The 22242-nt window shown below is 39.6% G+C and overlaps 1 protein-coding gene across 2 annotated transcripts in view; it reads left to right on the top strand.

Annotated features, from left to right (window-relative positions):
* Positions 1-289: 289 nt before the first annotated feature.
* The window catches only part of IL1RL1 (interleukin 1 receptor like 1), a 47065-nt gene continuing 25112 nt past the window's right edge, over positions 290-22242 (top strand). Inside the window, exon 1 of one of the 2 annotated variants that reach the window (XM_060187387.1) lies at positions 290-411. The gene's annotated coding sequence lies outside the window, so the exon portion shown is untranslated. The remainder of the gene's footprint in view (positions 412-22242) is intronic. The other variant, XM_060187388.1, reaches the window with a different exon arrangement.

Below are 22242 nucleotides of genomic sequence, written 5' to 3'. Positions count from 1 at the left end.
CTGAAAAATGCAGCTCTCAGAAAGTTACAGTTAGCAGCCCATTGTCAGGGTGTTCGGTGACCTGCTGCCTAGATGAAATCAGGGAACTTTGTTAAGATAGGCACCCACAAAGGAGGCAAAATACTGTTCAGATGAAATGTGACCATCTATGAAGATAACATAAAAACTGGGAGTCTAGCTTCAGCAGGACTATCTCAAGTACAGAATGTGATGAAACTGAAGCTGACATTTGTTAACAGCTCATTTCATCAGTTCCAGCTAATCAGTTACCCAATTCCTGTGTTTTAACTGATAAGGAAAATAGTAGTCTTTGATATTTTGCACAGAGCTATTTGAGAAACTGTATTTTAGAGTTAATAAACTATAGGTAGAAGGTTGAGGAAGAAAGAGCTCAAACAGGACTCACTGATGGTAAGTGCCTCTAGGGGTATTTTTCTTTTTCTTGGTTTAAAGAAGATTGATTTATTATGAGAGAGAGAATGAGTGTGTGTGTTGGGAGAGAGAGAGAGAGAGACTGACCATTGCTCAGCTCTAGCATAAAATGCTGGTGATTGAATCTGTAGCTTCTGGAGCCTCAGGCAGGCAAGCTGGTGCTCTAACAGGCTGAGCTATCTTCCCAGGCCCCTGGAGTATTTTTCAAAAGATACTTTGGTCTCATAAATAAGGAGGTAACTCAGCAGTCAAACATAGAATGCATGAGGTTCCAGGCTTTGCATATGACAGTTGAACCCAGCTCTTTGCACACTGTTATGTGTGCATTTAACCAGGTGTGCCACTGCTTGGCCCCTAAACATTCATTCTTTTTTGAGAACAAACTATTTTAAAGCTATTTACTTATTTAACAAAAGTGACCAGAACACTGTTCTGTCATATGCAAAGCCCCTGATCCCCATCTACAGGTGGGAAGCTTCAAGAGTGGTGAAGCAGGGCTGCAGGTATCTCTATCTCCTTCCCTCTATATCTCTCCCTCTCCCCTCTCAGTTTCTCAGTCTCCATCTAATAATAAATAAACAAAATATAAGGAAAAAACAAATAAATATTTAAACCATAATTTAGGTTGAAATAACAATTGCTATAATTTTTTTAAAGATGAAATAATATTACTAGTGGTTAACTAAGTTACAGATTGCTGAAACCTTTTGAAGTCTTATTTGTAGACTATGGAAATGTGACCTATTTGAAACTATTTGCTAGGGATGGAAGGGATTTCACAGTACACATACAGAATGGTCATATTCCAGAACTATTCCTTCTAGAATTTGTTAATATCTAGAAGTAGAATCTTCTTAAATAGTGGAGAAGGGGAAAATGACTAGTTGTTGTGTTGAAAGGTAAGAGAAAGGTATGTAATGTGGGGAAGAAGTGGAAGCCATTAGGGAGAAAGAAAGACAAAACTGAAAGTTAGTGTACGGTAGTCAGGGATGTATCTTGTGGCAGAGCACAGGACTTGCAGGTGTGAGGATCCAGGTTTGATACCCCAGCAACACATAAATCTTTTTTAAAAGACAGAAATATGTCAATGGTTATTTTCTTTTTCTCTTTGAATGTTGCAAAAGTAAATGTGTTTGGCCAAATATGGCCTAGCTAGCCCACCTCAAAAGGCTTACCTACAGAGTGTCAGCTCTTCTTAGTAATTTCCTTCAGGATCAGAAAAATGTGAGATGTGCTTTCTCAGGCTACAGATTTTTTTTTTACAAGCTTTTAAGGCTAAGCTAACAGTATGTTATTACTGATCCTCTACTCAGTACAAACATTATTTTCTCCTTCCTCCTATCCCATGTGATATTTGAGACAGAAAGTCATGGGTTTATACAGATTTTCTTTTAATTCCTGCTATTACACTTAATTGAGGTATAAATGTGGACAATTAACTCAACTTCTCTGGTTTTAGTACCAAGCTTCAAGGAGGCTTCTAAATATTTCATGGATAAAGGGTTCTTTCATGCAATACAGACCCAAGGGTAAATGCCAGTTCTCACCATTGTCATTTGTCCTTCCTCCTCTGAGAATTTGTCATCTCTGTTTTTTTTTTTTTGCGGGGGGGAGCAGAGATGAAAAGGAAGAGAGAAAGATACACACCTGCAGACCTGCTTCACCACTTGTGGAGCATTCCTACTGCAAGTGGGAGCTGAGGTTCAAACCTGGGTCCTTGTACCGCCTGGCCCCCTAGAATTTTTTCATCTCTGTCCCCTGTAGCCTGGCTGCTGTGACTGTTAAAACAGGGCAAAAAACCCAGCAGAAAACCAGAAATAATGTGATGTTCTTTCAGAAGTGTAGAGTTTGTGCAAGTGGGGAAGTTGGACCCAAATTATATTCCTCACTGGTTTCTTCTGTGTACAGAGATGTGGGGCGTAAGTAGACTTCCCAGCAATGATGATGTTAAAATTGTACCAACACGTTTGTGAGTGCATATATGAGCGTGTGAAAGGGTCCTAGTTCAAGGTGAAGGGAAAAGTTATGGAACAAACTAACAAATCAGTTCATTCCATTTCCCAGGTAGTGAGATAAAAAGGACTAGGCAGGCATGGCTCCGGACAAAGTCTTTTATTTTTTTCTACTTTTTGTCATAAAAACTTTGAACATACTGCAAGATGTTAAGAGAAAAATTCTGTATTTTCAAGTATAAGTACAATATTTTACAGCAGGTTTCTAGAAATCACTCATCTTGTTTAACTAAAATGCCATGCTGATTGATTACTCTCCATCTCACCCTCCCCTAACTCCAGCCTCTGGTATTATTCTTTCTTCTAAAAAAAATATATTTCTTTGTTTTTATATTTGCTTATTTTCCTTATTGGATAGAGACAGAGATATCAAGTGGATAGAGGGAAAGAGAGAGATGTCTGCAGCACTGCTTCACTGCTCACGAAACTTCCTCCCTGTGGGTGGGGACTGGGGGCTTGAACCCTTTTCCTTACACACTATAACATGTGCACTCAATGAAATGCACTACTGTTCAGCCCCTACATTTTTTAATGCAGTGCTAGAGAATAAATATGGGGCCTTATATATATGTGTGATACTGCTAAAGCCAACTCCCTGATATAAAACTCTATATTTTTAAAAAATTTTTTATTTAAGAAAGGATTAATTAACAAAAACATAAGGTAGGAGGGGTACAACTCCACACAATTCCCACCACCCAATCTCCATAACCCACTCCCTCCCATGATAGCTTTCCCATTCTCTAGCCCTCTGGGAGCATGGACCCAGGGTCATTGAGGGTTGCAGAAGGTAGAAGGTCTGGCTTCTGTAATTGCTTCCCCACTGAACATGGACATTGACTGGTCGGTCCATACTCCCAGTCTGCCTCTCTCTTTCCCTAGTAGGGTGTGTCTCTGGGGAAGCGGAGCTCCAGGACACATTGGTGGGGTCTTCAATCCAGGGAAGCCTGGCCAGCATCCTGGTGGCATCTGGAACCTGGTGATTGAAAAGAGAGTTAACATACGAAGCCAAACAATTTGTTGAGCAATCATGGATCCCAAGCTTGGAATAGTAGAGAGGAAGTGTTAGGGAGGTACTCACTGCAAACTCTAATGTACTTCTGCTTTCAGGTGTATATTTTTCAGTAGTTTATGGATGCGTGTGAACATAAGTTCTCTCTCACAGAAACTGGTGTATATCTAGGTTATGGGACTTTGTTAGAAAGTGAGCTACCTGAAATGAAATTAGAGTGTACTATAAAAGGAAAGGTCTCACCCGAGTAATGAAGCCGAAAGGTTGTCATTCCACATGCGAAGTCTCTGGACACAGCCTGAGGTGAAGCATGTTGAGCTGGCAATCGTTGCGTTGGTTAGGTTGTAATCGGCGGATGCAATATTATTTGGTTTGGATTGGGAGACGCATATGGGAAAGTGGGCCCTGTCCAAGGGTTCCAGGACTGGGGGAAGTAGGGACTCTATAGTGGAGATGTGAGGTTCCTGCTGTCTCAGGGTTCCAAAAGACAATCGATAGTTAATGTTATCATCACATTATTTGGTAATTGGGTTAACTTTGAAAAGTCCTTTTGTTAGGGTTTGCTGTACAGTATCCAGTATCTTGTATATAGCTGTGCTATTGGATGCTTCTAATCTACTTGGTCTAGGCTTTTGAGAGAGTCTGCATATCAAATACACAGCCTATATATTAAAAAGATTCAGTTTGTGTTTTGAGAAACTTTGAGACATACAACTGATTTTCCCCCTCTCGTATTAATTAACTGATTTATATGTCTACATTTTGCTAGGAGTGTGCATAAACACCATTCCCACCACCAGAAGACTGTGACCCATCCCTCCCACCCACTCCCACCCCCCACTGGCCCAGGAAGATGCATGTCTACCCCTCACCACAGGGTTTTTACTTTGGTGCCCTACTTACAATTTGATCAGGTCCTGCTTTTAGTTTCTCTTTCAGATCTTCTTCCTCAACTTCTGTTGATGAGTGGGATCATCCCATACTCGTCTTTATCTTTCTGACTTAGTTCACTTAACATAATTCCTTCTAGCTCTGTCCAAGATGGGTCAGAGAAGGTGGGTTCATTGTTCTTGATAGCTGCATAGTATTCCATTGTTTATATATACCACAGCTTTCTCAGACACTCATCTGTTGTTGGGCATCTGGGTTGCTTCCAGGTTTTAGCTATTATGAATTGTGCTGCTATGAACATAGGAGTACACACCTCTTTTTGGTTGGGTGTTAGGGAGTCCTTGGGGTATAACCGCAGGAGAGGAATTACTGGACCATATGGAAGATCCATGTCTAGCCTTCTGAGAGTTTTCCAGACTGCTCTCCACAGAGGCTGGACCAATTTACATTCCCACCAGCAATGTAAAAGGGTTCCTCTGTCCCCACATCCTCTCCAGCATTTGTTGCTGCTGTCCTTTTTGATGTATGCCATTCTTACAGGAGTGAGGTGGTATCTTAGTGTTGTCTTAATTTGCATTCCTCTGACAATCAGTGACCTAGAGCAGTTTTTCATATGTTTGTTAGCCTTTTGGATCTCCTCTGAGGTGAATGTTTTGTTCATATCCTCTGCCCATTTTTGGATGGGGTCATTTGCTTTTTTGGTGCTAAGTTTGCTGAGATCTTTATATATTTTGGTGATTAGTTTCTTGTCTGATGTCTGGCATGTGAAGATCTTCTCCCATTCTGTGAGGGGTCTCTCTGTTTGTTTAATAGTTTCTTTGGATGTGCAGAAGCTTTTCAATTTGATGTAGTCCCATTGGTTTGTTTCTGCTTTAGTCTTCCTTGCAATTGGGTTTGATTCATCAAAGATGTCCTTGAGGTGTAGGTGGGAAAGTGTTTTACCCATGTTTTCCTCTAAGTATTTGATTGTTTCTGGTCTGACATCTAGGTCTTTGATCCATTTGGAGTTGATTTTTGTTTCTGGTGAGATAAAGTGGTTCAATTTCATTCTTCTGCATGTTTCAACCCAGTTCTCCCAGCACCATTTATTGAATAGAGCCTCCTTTTTCCATTTAATCCTTTGGGACCCCTTATCAAAGATTAATCTTTGAGATCATCCCATATGTCTCTGTTGTTGTTTTCAGTGTCTCTCAATCTCTTTTTAAGCTCTTTCACCTCTTTCTTTGTTTTCTCTAACTCATCCTCTGTCTGACTAATTCTGTTTTCTGCTTCTGTTAGTCTGCTTTCCCTTGCCTCAGCTTCTTTCTTCATTACAGCTATTTCAGCTTTCAGTTCTCTGACTGCCTCAAGATAATCAGTATTTTCCTTGGGGGTCTCAACTGTTGTTTCCCTGATACTGCCATTCCTTTCCTCCAATGTTGTTTTCATTTCTGTGATTAATAAGTTTATTATTGCTTGCATACTTTTCTTATCTATGGTTACTTCTGGCTGATTTGTAGTTTTTTCTGGGCTCTTGTCTTCATTCATTGGGGTAGCAGTTTTATTTGTTTTTGATCTACCCATTTTTTTTATTTATGTGTTTCTTTTTTTTTATGCTCTGTTGTTCCTCAGTTGTTGTGTCTTGAGTACAAGTAACACTGTACTAAATACTTTTATGACAATTGCACTCACCAACCTCAGGAATTACAGTAGCAACTGAAGTAAGTATTGAAGTAGTTTAATCGTTACCAGTTAGCCAAACAATTTCTCCAATCCATGAAATAATAGTAGCCAAATCCCAGTGAAGAAAGAGAAAAGAAAGAGAGGATAGCAAGGATAGACAGTTATGCAAATCTACTATCCACTGTATATTCTAGGGGTAACAAGAGGGTAAAGGGAACTAGAGCAGAGATACACACATAGAGAGTCCACTCTGAGTCAGATTTCTTCCCCAAAATAATTCACAAATTCAGAAAGGCGAAGAAGAAGGAAGAAGTGTATGACAAAATTTAAAAAAAAAAAGAGAGACAAGAGAGAGAAAAGGGAGAAGATAAGTAAAAGAGTTGTAATTAAAGAGCAGTGAAAGGAAATTCCCAAATGTGTATCAGTGAATTCAAAAAAGCACCCTGTTTGGTGGTGTGGGGTATCCTGCTAGGACTTTTACTAAGTATTGACTCACTGTATGTTCTAGTCTATTTTGGGACCCTCTCTTCTCTTTGATTTGCGTGTCTACATTCCAGGTACCACAATGTCTTCATTATTGTAGATATATACTGATACTTTTAAGGATTTTTATTTATTTATTTATTTATTTATTTATTTGAGAAAGGGAATACTATATTTCCAGAATATATGGTGATTGGGATAGGACCGAGGTCTCACACAGGCAAGTTTTGTGCTCTACCTGCTAAGTCACCTCACCAACCACATACACTTGACTGTGTAACTTCTTCAAATTCTTGTTTAATGATGTCTTGGCAATTCTAAATGCTTTGGTTTTCCAAACAAATTTGAGAACTGTCTTTAAAAACTGTAGTTGCTGATCCTAATTTTGTGGGGGAGGGAAAGGGCTACCCTGACCGAAAGACACAAGAAGGTGTACATAGACACATGCATTTCACAGCAATGGATTCTGGGGCCATTCAGATGTGGCCTTTACCTAATGATCATAAAGTGTAAGACTAAAGGAATCTTAACTATGATGCAGTGAGTTCACATAAGCATGCACGTCTTGCTGACTTTCATATGGCTAATACCTCTGCTTTGTCTTCCTGTCTATTTCTTCAGTCTAAAGAACTCTTTTGATTTGTTCAGTATTCATTCTGTTCACAGCCCCAGCAGCTCCCATGGGACCTTCTAAAAGTGTCTTAGGCTTCATCTTACTAGAAGATAGAAAAATTAGTTTTAAGAGAAAGAAGCAAAAATATGATAGATTGCTTCTGTATAGATACATACATCAGTCCTTTTTTCTTTCAGACCCCAACCTCCACCATCTAATTAGTTGTATGGGTCATTCAAAAAAACAATTTTAAATTGTTTTATACAGCTTTGTGCCAGATATGTGAGTTTGGTCAGTGGGCAAAACTGATAGTATTTTTCATTTTTTAGATTTTTATATTTATATAATTTTTATTTACAAAATGGAAATACTGACAAGACTATAGGATAAGAGGGGTACATTTCCACACAATTCCCACCACAAAAACTTTGTATCCAATCCTCTCTCTTGATAGTTTTCCTATTCCTGTGGTCTGGGAGGTGGTGCAATGGATAAGGCATTGGACTCTCAAGCTTTCCTATTCTTTATCCCTCTGGGAGTATGGACCCTGGATCATTAAGGGGGTGCAGAAGATAGAAGGTCTGGCTTCTGTAATTGCTTCCCCGCTGAACATGGGCGTTGACAGGTCGATCCATACTCCTAGCCTGTCTCTTTCTTTCCCTAGTGAGGCAGGAATCTGGGGAAGTGAGGTTACAACACACATTGGTGCGGTCATCTGCCCAGGGAAGTCATGGAAGCATCTGGAAACTGGTGGCTGAAAAAGAGCTAAGATATAAAGCAAAACAAATCATTGATTAATCATGAAACTAAAGGCTGGAATACTGCAGATGAAGATTTGGGGTCTCCATTTTGGAAAAAACTAGTAGGTCTGTTTCTAGGTATATTCCAAGGGGCCCATGACTTTACTAGTTTGTGCCTGAGCCTGACATCTAATATGCAGGTGGACCCAAGTTATTGTCTGAGGGCATGGTGTCATAGTTGAAAAAGGGCTAGAAAGCTGGATTAGGGAAGACAGTAGCTCCCAAATATGGAAAAAAGTATATAAATATTGTTAACTATAAACCCCATCGGTTTGATCTGGGGCCCATGTTCAGCACAGGAAACTATGTAACTTCTGCATCCCTGTAGATCTGAGCTCACATTCTGTGGACATGCCTAGGAACATACCAGGCTGCACTAATTTCAGGACCCATCTTCCTAGGGTAGTAGGTAGAGTATGTCATTCAACCTCCCTTTGGAAAATGGAATAATCCCTACCATTGTTGATCCACATTGAGAATAAGGTCCTATAGGGGGCCCACAAAGGGGTCCATTATGTTGTTCCTGTATTTTCTGTTTTTTAACTCATATCCTTACACAGAACATACATGTGTACATAAAATGTTAGGTACATTTGTCTTTCTTTTTCTCTTTCTCTCCCTCACCCCAAAAGATAAAGAATAAAAAAATAGCTTGGGCAGGCTACTCAGTTAGTGACCTAACATTTGCACTGAAAAGAAAGCTAAATGTAAAGGACAAAGTTGATGAAACTGGGTCCAGAACCATCTCCCAAGACATAGACTAGGTCACTTAAGGTCACATAGGATCTATCTCTCCATCACAAACCTTGCAAATGTTCATTTTCCAGGAAAAATGAAATTAAAGTGGTGTCTAAAATGCTCTAGTGAAATGAGGGATTCTTATTAGAATAACTTGAATGATTTGCTTCCATGCGTGTGAAATTAATCTGACAAAATGTCCTTGTTTTAACATATCTTAGAGTAAGGCACAATGCCACATGACCAACTATGTAATATGTTAAGACACTTGTATCTTGATTTAACTCTGAGAACAATTAAGGCAAATAAGTAAGTCTTCCAAAATATCTTTTTAAATGTTTTGTAATTTTATTTATAAAAAGGAAACTGACAAAATCATAGAATAAGAGGGGTATACCGCCACACAATTCCCACCAACAGAATTCTATATCCCATTCCCTTCCTTGATAGCTTTCCTGTTCTCTAACCCTCTGGGAATATGGACCCAAGGTCATTGTGGGATGCAGAAGGTGGAAGGTCTAGCTTCTATAATTGCTTCCCCTATGAACATGGACATTGACAGGTCAATCCATACTCCCAGCCTGCCTCTCTCCCTAGCGGGGTGGGGGGTCTGGGGAATCTGAGCTCCAGGACACATTGGTGGGGTTATCTGTCCAGGGAAGTCTTGTCGGCATCATGCTAGCATCTGGAACCTGGTGGCTGAAAAGAGAGTTAACATATGAAGCCAAAAAAATTGTTGACTAATCATGAAACTAAAGGCTGGAATAGTGCAGATGAAGAGCCGGGGGGGGGGGGGGTCTTTGTTTTGTGGACAGCTAGTAGGCATATTTTAGTTATATTCCAAGAGCCTGTGGGTATGCCATTTTTTTTTAACCCCTGAGTCTGAAATCTGAAATGCAGGGGGATCCAAGTTATTGTCTGGGGAGAAGATGTCATGGCTGGAAAAAGGACCAGAAAACTGGATGAGGGAAGAGAGTAGCTCCCTAATATGGGAAAGGGGTATAAATATTGTTGACTGTAAACCCCATCGATTTGATTTGGTCTAGGGTCCATATTCAGCTTAGGAGCCTATGTGAGCTCTGCATCCCTGTAGATCTGAGCTCACATTCTGCGGTCATGAGTAGGAACCTTCCAAGCTGCCCCAATATCGACCCATCTTCCTCAAGTATAGCATGGAGTATATTGTCCAACCTCCCTTCAGAGGATGGAACATTCTTTACCGTTGTTGATCCAAGTTGAGGGCAAGGTCCTATGGGGGCCCACAAAGGGGTCTATTGTGTTGTTCCTGATAGAGATGACCGGTAACAATGGAGAGAGGGATCTATTCGAGGTCTAGGCCCATCATGTTTGTTTGGGAATCTCAGGACTGTTGTTAAATTTCGTAAGCTCTAGCTGGCCTGGCTAGCTTCACGGGCGGGTAACAGAGACGTGGAGACAACGGCTGGGCAGGGAAGCTGTATTTCTTTATTCAGGAACAACGATTCATAAACTAAGACAAACTAATCACCAAACAGAACTCTGCTGTCTCTTTGCAGCGGCCCAAGCACTCTCTCTTCCTCTGTAACTCAGGAACTCTCTCTCTCTTCCTCTGCCACTCTGGAACTCAGGTGGGGTTCCTAGGGGCGGGGCCAAGCGGGCCCCCGAAATTAACAGGACTGATCTAATTCTCTTGGCGGGGGAGAACTAGAACCCAATGTAAAGCATACAACACAGGACTCCTCGACTAGGACCCCAGATGGTGGGGTGGCCTGACAGTGACTAAAAAGTCATCATTAAAGTATGCCAGTCTGTTGCCCTTATTTAGCTTTTGCAGTCCTTGCTTTGATAAGGTTTGCTTTGGGGTGCGTGAGGGAAATTTAATAGGAAGTAGGTGAGGAAGGTATCTAAGTCTAAGTAGACCCTATTTCATTATGAACTTTATACTGACTCACTGCAGACCACTGTGTACTTTTGCTTTCAGGTATATATTTTGCCCTAATTTATGGATACATGTGAACATATGCTCTCTCATGGGACCTGGTCTACATTTAGGTTTTGGGATTTTGTTAGGAAGTGAACCACCTGGAATGGAATTAGAGCATACTATGAAAGGAAAGTTCTCACCCAAGTAATGAGGCTGAAGGGTTGACATTCCATACCTGACGTCTCTGGACACAGTCTGAAGTGAAGCATGCAGAGGTGGTATTCACTGGGTTGATTAGGCTGGGATTGGTGGACGCAATATCATTTGGTATGAATTGAGAGAAGCATGCAGGAAAGTGAGTCCTACCCTAAATATTCCAAGGACTGGGGGAAATACAGGCTCTATAGAGGAAGCGGGAGGTTCTTGCTGTCTTAGGGGTCCAAAATATGTTTTAAGTTACCAGATATTTCAGCACATCACAGTTCAAATGCAATCAGCTAGTTATAGGAGTGTTTGTCTTTCTTTTTCTCTTTCTCCCTCCCTGCCCCAAGAGATAAAGAACGGGAAAAAGAAAAAAAAAGAACTTGGGTAGGCTGCTCAGTAGTGATATCACACTTGTACTGCATAGAAAACTAAACGAAAATAGGGGCCAGGCTTTGGCACACCTGGTTAAACACACACATTACAGTGCACAGGGACCCAGGTTCAAGCCCCTGGTCCCCACCTGCAAGGCAAAGATTTCACTAGTAGTAAAGCAGGGCTTCAGATATCTCTCTGTCTCTCCCTCTGTATCTCCCCCTTCCATCAGTTTCTGTACAATAATAAATAAAATATATATTTAAAAAATGAAAATATGTCACCAGAGATTTTGGCATCACATTTCAAGCTAGTTGTAGTAGTAAAAAAAAAAAAAAAAAAAAAAAAAAAAAACGTTTGTTATGAAAAGTATCTGAGAATTAGATTTTAAATGGGAACAAGTACATTTCAGAATTGTAGCCTCTAAAGTAGAGTAACATTGTGTCCAAATTAGGTTGTATCAATTTTGAATATAAAGAGTACTTCTGAGAAATCCTACAAGAAAAAGTATCAGCAGAGCAAAAAAAAAAAAAAAATCACTGGAAGATTTCTGCTTATCTTGTTAGGAATTCATGCCTGCTCAAAATCTTTTATTTATTTAGTAGCTGCCCTTGTGTTTTCACATTTTGACTGGTAAATTAATACAAACCACTATAATTTCATATTGAATGATGTCATAGAATTAGAAGTTAAAATGTGTTGGTTTTCTATAAATGAGAAACCTATGGGAAATTAAGCTTTTTCTTCTTTTTTAAACTAATATAATATTGCATTATAACATTATACATATATATATACATTTCATGTGTGCATCACTGAAACTCAACAGGGATGTGCTACTATCCTTGTATATACATGCTGACCACTAAAGTCCAGCTCTCTCCTTCTCTGTACAGTTTTCTCTTTTGTCCTGATTTACCTAGCCCTTGCCCCTTCCCATCTTAAAAACACTGATCAGACTTACAGACTGAAAGTTCATTTTTTCTTTATTTAGTTCATCTGTTGTTTTTTTTTTAATCACATGAGTGAACTTACATAGTTTTTACTTTTCTTGTGCTTATTTCAGTAAGCATAATGCCCTCTAAGGTCCTTCCATACTGTTGTACAGGGCAAAATTTCATCTTTGTAAAATATTTTATTCATTTTATTTTAATGAGAGTGAGAACAAGAGAGAGGGAGAGAAAAAGAGTCCCCACAACACTGTTCAGCTCTAGCTTACGGTGGTGCTGAGAATTAAACCTGAGAACTCAGAGCCTCAGGCATGAAAGTCTTTTTGTATAACCATTATGCTATCTCTCCAGCTCTAATCTTTCTTTTAATTTTTTTATTATTTTTATTTTTTTATTGAATAGAGATAACCAGAAATTAAGAGGGATGGGCAAGATAGAGAGGGCGAGAAAGACCCCTGTAGTCCTGCTTCACCACCACTCATGAAGCTTTCCCCCCCTGCAGTTTGGGGGATAGGGGTTTAAACCCAGGTCCTTGCCACTCTAACATGTGTGCTCAACCAAGTATGCCACCACCTCGCCCCTGTCCTAATCTTTTCTTTTTTTAAAAATTTTTATTTATAAAAAGGAAACACTGACAAAAACCATAGGATAAGAGGGGTACAACTCCACGCAGTCCCCACCACCTGAACTCTGTATCCCATCCCCTCCCCTGATAGCTTTCTTATTCTTTGTCCCTCTGGGAGTATGGGCCAAGGGACATTATGGAGTGCAGAAGGTGGAAGGTCCAGCTTCTGTAACTGCTTCCCTGCTGAACATGGACATTGACAGGTCAATCCATACTTCCAGCCTGTCTCTTTGCCTAGTGAGGTGGGTGAGGCTCTGGAAAAGCAGAGCTCCAGGACACACTGGTGGGGTCATCTGCCCAGGGAAGTTGGCATCATGTTAGCTTCCCTAATTTTTTCTAATATACAAATAGTGTCCCACTATGTAAGGGTGTGTGTGTGTGTGTGTGTGTGTGTGTGTGTGTGTGTGTGATCGTCTTTATCATATCTTCAGTCAACGGACACTTCAGTTGTTTTAATTTTTCACTACTGTATATAAATTTGGGTGTAAATATATCTGTTTAAATTAGTATTTTTTAATTGTATTCATTTGTTTATTAGTGACAAAGAAAAATTGAGAAGGGGGGAGGTTGAGAGGGAGAGACAGAGAGATACCTGAAGCCCTGCTTCACCACTCATGAAACTTTTGCCCTGCAAGTAGAGGACCAAGTGCTTGAACCTGGGTCCTTGTCCATGGTAACACAAGCACTAAATCAAACTTTCTCCCTGCCCATATTTAAATTGGACTGTTTCTTCATTGGTGACTTTTTAGATTGGTTTATTTTGCTTTAAAACCCAGTCATAACTATAAAAAGGAAAAAATTACCACTCTAAGATCTTTCTTTCTAGTTGACATAAGGAAAAAAAAAAGTCTTGGCTTGGGTTCAGATTCTGGTTTCAATCTCAGCCACAACCGGGTGAACTTGGTCAAAACAGTTAACCAGTCTTTGTCCTTTAATTTGCTTTAATCAGTAAAATGTAAATGATGTTGATAAGTACCACACAGAATTGTACTTTGAACTTAAAGATTTGGCTGTTGACTAATGAAAATTCTTTGAAATGATAGCTGGAGTTTATAAAATGCTCCAGGATGACATAACTATGTTGTAATTAAGAAACAAATGTTCACAGGATCTACTTTAATAAAGGACTTCCTACACTGTAAGAAGGTGTTTTAGGCCACAAAAGTTTAAAGTGTCAATTATGTACTATTTTGTTTAAGAAAATGCTCTCTAGAACTTACTGGGTCCTCACAGGCATTTTCCCCCCAAGCTTCCTTATTCTTTACTCTGTGGCTTTGTGTTGATACTCATATGATCTTGATAGTAAGAACTTAGACAACCAGGTCAAGAAGGCAATGAGAAGACCTCTGATGATGCCAAACATCTTGTGGTGAGTTTCCCAGCAATGAGAAGACATTCTGTTTCTCCCTCTCAAAGTGCATGACCTACCCAAAAGATGACTAAAGCCCCAAAAATATATACAGAGAACTGCTCAGAATATTCCCAATGGTCACATAGACAGGGAGGATATTGGTTTCAAAAACTCATTTAGAATTCCTATCTTCTTTTTTCTTTTTTTATTGGGGGGGGGTTAGTGGTTTATAACAAATACAGTTTTTGATACATGTGCAAAATTTCTCAGTTTTCCTAAGTCTTCCTCCACCAGACTATACCAGGAGTCCTTTATTTTGGTGCAATACACCAAACCCAGTCCAAGTTTTACTTTGTGTTTCCTCTTTCTGTTCTTATTTCTCAACTTTGGTACATGAGTGAGATAATCCCAAACTCATATTTTTCTTTCTGGCTGGTCTTACATAAAATGATCCTTCAAGTCCCATCTAAGATGAGGTAAAAGAAATTAATTCATCATTCTTAATAGCTGAGTAGTATTCCGTTGGGTATATAGGCCACAACTTTTTTAGCCACTCATCTGTCGTTGGACACCTGGTTTTGGCTATTGCAAATTGTACTGCTATGAAAATAGATATACATGGATCATTTTGGAGGAGTGTGTTTGGTTCCTTAAGATATATCCCCAGGAGAGGAATTGCAGGGTCATAGAGTAGGTGCATTTCTAGCCTTCTGAGAGTTTTCCAGGCTGCTCTTCACAAGGGTTGGACCAATTTACATTCCCACTATAATATAAAAGGGTTCCCTTACCCCCTATAACCTCTTCAACATTTGTTGCTACTTAACTTTCCAACAAGTGATATCCTCAGAGGAGTGAAGTGGTATCACATTGTTGTCTTTATTTGCATTTCTCTGACAATCAGTAACTTGGAACATTTTTTTCATATATCTGTTGACATTCTAAATCTATTCTTTGGGGGAATATTCAGTTCATAATTTTCCCCTACTTATTATGGGGTAATTAGTTAGTTTTTCTTTCTTTCTTTCTGAGTTTCATGAGCTCTTTATATATTTTGATTGTTAGCCTTTTGTCTGATGTATGGCATCTAAAGATCTCCCATTCTGTAAGAAGTCTCTTTATTAGGGTGGTGGTTTCTTTAGCAGTTCAAAAGCTTTTCAATTTGATGTGGTCTCATTGGCTTATTTTTGTATTTATCTTCCTCTTGATTGGACTCCGTCATTGAAGATGCCTATAAAATTTAGTTGGAAAAGAGTTCTACCAATATTTTCGTCTAAGTATATGATAGTTTCTAGTCTAACATCCAAGTCCTTGATTCATTTAGAGTTTACTTTTGTATGCGGTGAAATGCAGTAGTTCTATTTCATTCCTCTGCATGTTTCTATTTTTTAATTTTTATTTATAGAATGGAAATATTGACAAAACCATAGGATAAGAGGGGTATTTTTCAACACAATTCCCACTCCCAGAACTCTGTATCCAATCCTCTCGCTTGATAGCTTCCCTATTCTTTATGCCTCTGGAAGTATTGACCCTGGATCATTATGGGATGCAGAAGGTAGAAGGTCTGGCTTCTGTAATTACTTCCTCACTGAACATGGGCATGGTCAGGTCAATCCATACTCCCAGTCTGTCTCTCTCTTTCCCTAGTGAGGCAGGGACATGGATAGGCAGGGCTCCAGGACACAGTGGTTGGGTCATCTGCCCAGGGAATTCAGGTTGGCATCATGGTAGCATCTGGAACCTGGTGGCTGAAAAAGAGTTAAGATATAAAGCAGAACAAATTATTGATTAATCATACACCTAAAGGCAAGAATATTGTAGGTGAAGTTTTGGGGTCTCTGTTGTTAAAATTTCTGGGCTCTGGCCGGGCTGGCTTGCTTCAAGGCGGGTAACAGAGAAGCGGAGACAACGGCTGGGCAGGGAAGCTGTATTTCTTTATTCAGGAACAACGATTCATAAACTAAGACAAACTAATCACCAAACAGAACTCTGCTGTCTCTTTGCGGTGGCACAAGCACTCTTTCTTTTACTCTCGAACTCAGGAACCCAGGAACTCTGCCCTCTCGAACTCTCGTACTCGGGAACCCTCTGAAACTCTGGCACTCTGGAACTCTGGCGGGTTTCCTAGGGGCGGGGCCAAGCGGGCCCGCGAAATTAACAGGACTGATGCAATTCTCTTGGCGGGGGAGAACTAGAACCCAATGTAAAGCATACAACAGGTCTCCATTTTAGAAAAAGCTAGTATGTCTATTTTAGGTATATTCTAAGGGGCCCATGACTTTACTAGTTTTTGCCTGAGCCTGACATCTGATATGCAGGTGGACCCAAGTTATTGTCTGGGGAGATGGTGTCATAGTTAGGAAAAGGACTAGAAAGCCAGATCAGGGAAGAGAGGCGCTTCCAAATATGGGAAAAGTATATAAATATTGTTAACTGTGAACCCCATCAATCTGATCTGAGGCCCATATTCAGCACAGGAGCCTATGTAACCTCTGCATCCTTGTAGGTCTGAGCTCGCATTCTGTGGACACAGCTAGGAACATACCAGGCTGCACTAATTTCAGGACTGATTTTTCTCAAATAGTACGTAGAGTATGTTATCCTACTTCCCTTCAGAGAACAGAATATTCCCTACTGCTATTGGTCCACATTGCTATAGGGGCCCACAAAGGGGTCCATTATGTTGTTCCTGATGGAAATGACCAGTGACAATGGTGAAAGGGATCTGTTAGAGGTCTAGGCCCATCATATCTGTGTGGGAATCCCAGGACTCCCTGAGTAGAGCCTCAGGTGATGGGATGGCCTGGTACTGACTAAAGAGTCATCATTAAAGTATGCTGGTCTCTTGCACTTATACAGTTTTTGTAGTCCTTACTTTGTCTGACTAGGTTAGCTTTGGAGTGATTGAGGGACGTGTAACTGGAGGTAGATGAGGAGGGTATCTATGTCTAAGTATAAACTGTTTCATTAGGTACCTTAAGGTGAGACCTTTCCTAGCTCATAGGACTCCTTAATTCAGTTTCAGGTGGCACACTTCTTAACAAAACCTAAAAACCTAGATATAGACCAGGGCCCATGAGATAGGGCATATGTACATGTATCCATAAGTTAGGGGAAAATATATACCTTAAAACAAAAGCACACAATAGTTTTCAGTGAGTCAATAAATAAAGCAAGCAAGTAGAAAGACCTTCTGCATGTTTCAACCCAGTTTTCCCAACACCTTTTGTTGAAGATATTCTCCTTTCTCCATATAATATTCTGGGCACCTTTATCAAGCAATATAGTAAGGTATTATTACAAAATTAATAAATAAATCAGTGGCATTCCTTTATGAATGCATTAAGTTAGAAGAAGAAAAAAATTAGAAATTGGTCCCATTAACTAAAGCAGCGAAAACAATAAAATGTCTAGGAATAAACCTAATGAAAGAAGTGAAAGACTTATATACTGAAAATGATGAGTCCCGTTGTCATCAAAACTGCTTAGTACTGGAACATGAATAGACACACTGACCAGTGGAATAGAATTGAGAGCCCAGAAGTAAGCTCCCACACCTATGGACATCTCATCTTTGACAAAGGTGCCCAGACTATTAAATGGAGAAAACAGAGTCTCTTCAACAAATGGTGTTGGAAAAAAATGGGTTGAAACATGCAGAAGAATAAAACTGAATCACTATATTTCACCAAATACAAAAGTAAATTCCAAGTGGATCAAGGACTTGGATGTTAGACCACAAACTATCAAATACTTAGAAGAAAATATTGGCAGAACTCTTTTCCGCATAAATTTTAGACATCTTCAGTGAAATAAATTACAAAGAAGACTAAGGCAAGCATAAACCTATGGGACTACATAAAATTGAAAAGCTTCTGCACAGCAAAAGAACCTACTACCCAAACCAAGAGATCCTTCACAGAATGGGAGAAGATCTTTACATGCCATATATAAGACAAGAGGCTAATAACCAGAATATAGAGAGAGCTTGCCAAACTCAACAACAAGAAAACAAATAACCCCATCCAAAAATGGGGGGAGGACATGGACAGAATATTCACCACAGAAAAAATCCAAAAGGCTGAGAAACACATGAAAAAATGCTCCAAGTCTCTGATTGTCAGAGAAATGCAAATCAAGACAGCAATGAGATACCACTTCACTCCTGTGAGAATGTCATACATCAGAAAAGGTATCAGCAGAGCAAATTCTGGAGAGGTTGTGGGGTCAAAAGAACCCTCCTGCACTGCTGCTGGGCGTGTAAATGGGTCCAACCTCTGTGTAGAATAGTCTGGAGAACTGTAGGAAGGCTAGAAATGGATCTACCCTATGATCCTGCAATTTCTCTCCTGGGGATATATCCTAAGGAGCCCAACACACCCATCCAAAAAGATCTGTGTACACATATGTTCTTGGCAGCACAATTTGTAATAGCCAAAACCTGGAAGCAACCCAAGTGTCCAACAACAGATGAGTGGCTGAGCAAGTTGTGGTCTATATACACAATGGAATACTACTTAGCTGTAAAAAAAATGGTGACTTCACCATTTTCAACCGATCTTGGATGAACCTTGAAAAATTCATGTCAAGTGAAATAAGCCAGAAAGAGAAAGATGAATATGGGATGATCTCTCAGGCAGAAGTTGAAAAACAAGATCAGAAGTGCAAACACAAGTAGAACCTAAACTGGAATGGGCATATTGCACCAAAGTAAAAGTCTCTGGGGTGGGGGAGAATACAGTTCTTCAGAGGACCTAGTGGGGGTTGTATTGTTATATGGAAAACTGAGAAATGTTATGCATGTACAAACTGTTGGATTTACTGTCAAATGTAAAACATTAATTCTTCAATAAAGAAATTTTAAAAAAAGAAATTACAATAGTAGTAACTGAAGCAAGGATTGATGCAGTTTAACCAATACCAGTTAACCAAACAACAACACCTCCAGTCCAAGAAAATGTAGCAACCAAAAAAGAAAAGAAAGAAAGAAAATAGAAAATGATGAGTCACTATTAAATAAAATAGAAAAAGATACAAAGGGAGACTTCCAGAGGTGGGGCTACAAGCAGCAGCAGATCTCTTTCTCTCCTCTCCTTTCCTCTCCCAGATCAACTAGGAATACCAAAGGAGACCACCTGGGACTGAAACAAGACAGGGCTAGAACGACTACAGGAACCCACCAAATCACCGGTGATAGAGAGGAGCCTAGGGAGAGATTAAGTGGCTGGTAACAGTCCGGCAGTTTACCAGTTGAGACACCACCTCCAGTCTGTTCCACCAACAAGGGGACAGCTGAAGGGAGGAGAGGACTCCCCAGAGACTCACCAAGTGCAACTCTGAGTCTCCATTGCTACTGCCCTCAGAATCTGGAGCAGTGGCAGGGGGGGACACCAGGGAACAGAGCTCTAACCAGGGAACTCAGAAGAAGACCTATACCTCGGTGGCATAGCGGTGGGGCTGTGAAAGTCTCTTTGCATAACCACTGGACTATCTCTGCCACACCCTGCTTTATCTCTTGGTCAGGAGTCAGTGATTAAGCTAAGAAGCCTACTTATAGTTTAAAAGCCCTCAGGCTCCCATAGCCTACAAGGAAGAAAAAGCACAAAAGAGGTTTTTAAGCCACTGAGCCCCAAATCAGGGATTAAAATACTATTGAAACAACTGTTAATTTCCACCACTGTGAACACTTTAATTACCTTACTTAGACACAAGTCAATCCAGGCAATAGTGATCAATAATTTGAAAAGTACTGAGAGAGGGAACTCATAGCATAATATATATAATGGTTAAACCAACAAGAAGAAATATTGAAGAAGCGAACCAGGACAAGAGTCCAGCTAAAAGCCCCCCCAAAGGGTGAAGCACAAAATAATGAGTTCAACATCCAAACACTAGCTAAGGAAATAATCACAAGAGTGAGTAAAGAGCTTGAAAGAATTGTTTTTTTTTTATTTCTTTATTGGAGAATTAATGTTTTATATTCAACAGTAAATACAATACTTTGTACATGCATAACATTCCCCAGTTTCCCATATAACAATACAACCCCCACTAGGTCCTCTGTCATCCTTCTTGGACCTGTATTCTCCCCACCCACCCACCCCAGGGTCTTTTACTTTGGTGCGATACGCCAATTCTGTTAATTTTTTTTCAAAAAAGAAAAAGAAGAAGAAGAAGAAGAAGAAAAGAAAAAGATACAAAGAAGTGGGGAAAAAAATCCCATGTTCATGGATTGGAAGAGTTAATGTCATCCAAATGACTGTTCGACTTAGAGCCATGTACAAAATTAATGCAGTCTCCATCAAAGCCCTACCAATTTTTTAAGAGAATAGAGCAAAAGCTGCAAATGTTTACCTGGAACGAGAAAATACCTAGTCACTAAAGCAATCTTTAGGAAAAAGAACAGAACTGGAGACATCACATGCTCAGATTTCAAATTATATTATAGGGTCATTGTAATCAAAAATACTTTGCACCGGAATAAGAATAGACACACTGGCCAGTGGAACAGATTTGATAACCCATAAATAAGCCCCTATCTCTGGACATTTAACTTCTGACAAGGTAACCCAAACTAGAATTCCTCTTTTTTTTCTTTTTTTTTTATTATTTTACTTTTTGGGGGGGGAGGCCTCCAGGGTTATCACTGGGGTTCACTGCCTGCACTACAAATCCACTGCTCATAGAGGACATTTTTTCCTTTTTGTTGCCTTTGTTGTTTATCATTGTTATTATTATTGTTGTTGTTGTTGATGTCATTGTTATTGGATAGGACAGAGAGAAATCAAGAGAGGAAGGAAAGACAGAGAGATGGAGAAAGACACCTGCAAACCTGCTTTACCACTTGTGAAGCAACCCCCCTGCAGGTGAGGAGCTGGGAGCTAGAATCCCTCTCTTAACCTTCCTCACTTGATGACAGTGTAACTTAATGGTTAAGCATCTAGTCTTTGGAGCCAGTCTACTTAGCTTCATATTCTGCCTCTTTTAGTAGTAGACTTGCAGACTTGGACAAGTTGCCTGACTTTTCTGTGCCTCCGTGTTTTTGCATATAAAATGGAGATAATAGCAATAGCAATACCTGCCTCATTAGCTAGTGTGAAGACAAAATTATAAGAAGAAAATAATGCAGAGATGCATATAGTTTAGAGTGAATCTATATAATTCTTAAGTGTTATTATTATACTATTGTACTGGCATAGAATTAGTTCATAAGTTCTTCTAGAATATGATGACTACTTTAAGTAAATTGAATTAATCAAAATAGAGCTAAACTCACTTTGCATAGCTAAAGCCAACTTTAGCAGTTACTATCTTTTCTACACTCAGCCTGAGCCTTGAGGTTATGGTTTTCCTGACACTCATCCCCACTGAGATAGCCTTTTTACTCACCACTGATTTCTTTCCCTCTAAAAGTTCTTTTAAAAAAATGTCCCACTGTAATCAAAACTGTTTGGTACTGGAACATGAATAGACACACTGACCAGTGGAATAGAATTGAGAGCCCAGAAGTAAGCCCCCACACCATGGACATCTAATATTTGACAAAGATGCCCAGATTATTAAATGGGGAAAAGAGACTCTCTTCAACAAATGGTGTTAGGAAAAAATGGGTTGAAATGTGCAGAATTAAACTGAACCACTATATTTCACCAAATACAAAAGTAAATTCCAAGTGGATCAAGGATTTGTATCTTAGACCAGAAATTATCAAATACTTAAAGGAAAATAAATGTTGGCAGAACTCTTTTCCACATAAATTTTAAGGACATCTTCAATGAAATGAGTCCAATTACAAAGAAGACTAAAACAAAAATAAACCAATGGGACTACATCAAATTAAAAAGCTTCTGCACAGCAAAAGAAACCACTACCCAAACAAAGATATCTCTCACAGAATGGGAGAAGATTTTTACATGCCATATATCAGACAAGAGGCTAATAACCAAAATATATGAAGAGCTTGCCAAACTCAACAACTAGAAAACAAATTACCTCTTCCAAAAATAGAAAGAGGACATGAACAGAATATTCACTATAGAATCTCTTCTTGGTCAGAAGGCCAAAAAACACATGAAAAAAATGCTCTGTCTCTGATTGTCAGAGAAATGCAAATAAAGATGACAATGAGAGAATATCATACATGAGAAAAGGTAGCAGCAACAAATGCTGGAGAGGTTGTGGGGACAAAGAAACC

The sequence above is a fragment of the Erinaceus europaeus genome, chromosome 3 (assembly GCF_950295315.1).
Source record: "Erinaceus europaeus chromosome 3, mEriEur2.1, whole genome shotgun sequence".
Lineage (NCBI taxonomy): Eukaryota > Metazoa > Chordata > Mammalia > Eulipotyphla > Erinaceidae > Erinaceus > Erinaceus europaeus.
Note: the sequence above shows the minus strand (reverse complement) of the source record. Positions and strands in the feature narration are given on the sequence as shown.